Source organism: Haematobia irritans, chromosome 4, assembly GCF_050003625.1.
Source record: "Haematobia irritans isolate KBUSLIRL chromosome 4, ASM5000362v1, whole genome shotgun sequence".
Lineage (NCBI taxonomy): Eukaryota > Metazoa > Arthropoda > Insecta > Diptera > Muscidae > Haematobia > Haematobia irritans.
In genome coordinates, this window is record NC_134400.1 from 116916817 (window position 1) to 116918304 (window position 1488).

Here is a 1488-nt window from a genome sequence, read left to right on the forward strand (position 1 = left end):
ATAAAACTAAAATTTTGGTAGATTATATTTGACTCGAGTGGCAACCATGATTACGAACCGATATGGACCAATTTTTGTGTGATTGGGGATCGGCTATATATAACTATAGACCGATATGGACCAATTTTGGCATGGTTATTAGCGGCCTTATACCAACACCACGTTGCAAATTTCATCCGGATCGGATGAATTTTGCTCCTCCAAGAGGCTCCGGAGATCAAATCTGGGGAACGGTTTATATGGGGGCTATATATAATTATGGACCGATATCGACCAATTCTTGCGTGTTTGTTCTCATTCTAACACCATGTTCCAAATTTCCACATTCTAACACCATGTTCCAAATTTCAGCCGGATCGGATGAATTTTGCTCCTCCAAGAGTACAAATCTGGGGATCGATTTATATGGGGGCTATATATAATTATGGACCGATATGGACCAATTCTTGCATGGTTCTTGGAGACCATGTACTAACACCACGTACCAAATTTCAACCGGATCGGATGAATTTTGCTCCTCTAAGAGGCTCCGGAGGTCAAATCTGGGGATCGGCTTATATGGGGGCTATATATAATTATGAACCGATATGGACCAATTTTGGCATGGTTGTTAGAGACCATATACTAACGCTATGTACCAAATTTCAGCTGGATCGAATGAAATTTGCTTCTCTTAGGGGATGCGCAAGGCAAATTTGGGGGTCCGTTTATATGGGGTCTATACGTAAAAGTGGACCGATATGGCCCATTTGCAATACCATCCGACCTACATCAATAACAACTACTTGTGCCAAGTTTCAAGTCGATAGCTTGTTTCGTTCGGAAGTTAGCGTGATTTCAACAGACGGACGGGCAGACGGACATTCTCAGATCGACTCAGAATTTCACCACGACCCAGAATATATAGGGGTGGTTAGTCTGCCCCGTTCGATTTTCTACTTCACTTACTTGTTTTTTGATCATCTTGATTTGCATGTACGCACATCTTTGTTTGTGGTACCCGTTTACCCCTCAATGAACTTCGTTTGCTTTCAAGGAATAATTCTAACAATAAACGAAAACTTCTTTGATCTAAAATTTCGTTTCTTAGAAATATAAATAGAAGGTGGGCGGTTCTCGTCGGATAATATTTAATGCATTCTTCACGTATATTTATATCTAAGGTTTTCATATCTGGATCTTATTTCGATTTACAAACTAACTTATCTCAGATTTTAGTTTTTTGCCGTCTTTTAAAAATTCAAGATTATTTTACTGTAAATAAAAAAATTCCAAATACCAAAAATTTAGACTTAAATCTAATTAATGAAAATAATATATTCATGGCGTAGACGATAGGAGGTTGTCAAAAGTCAAAATTTGCAATGGATTAATTAATTTCATCGCATCGATAGGGTTGGGCTTGGTTTGGGATATCATATTGTCGGTTCGGCGCATCTCTACCTCATCCCCCATCATACTTTTATAAAAGAGATTACCACTACATCG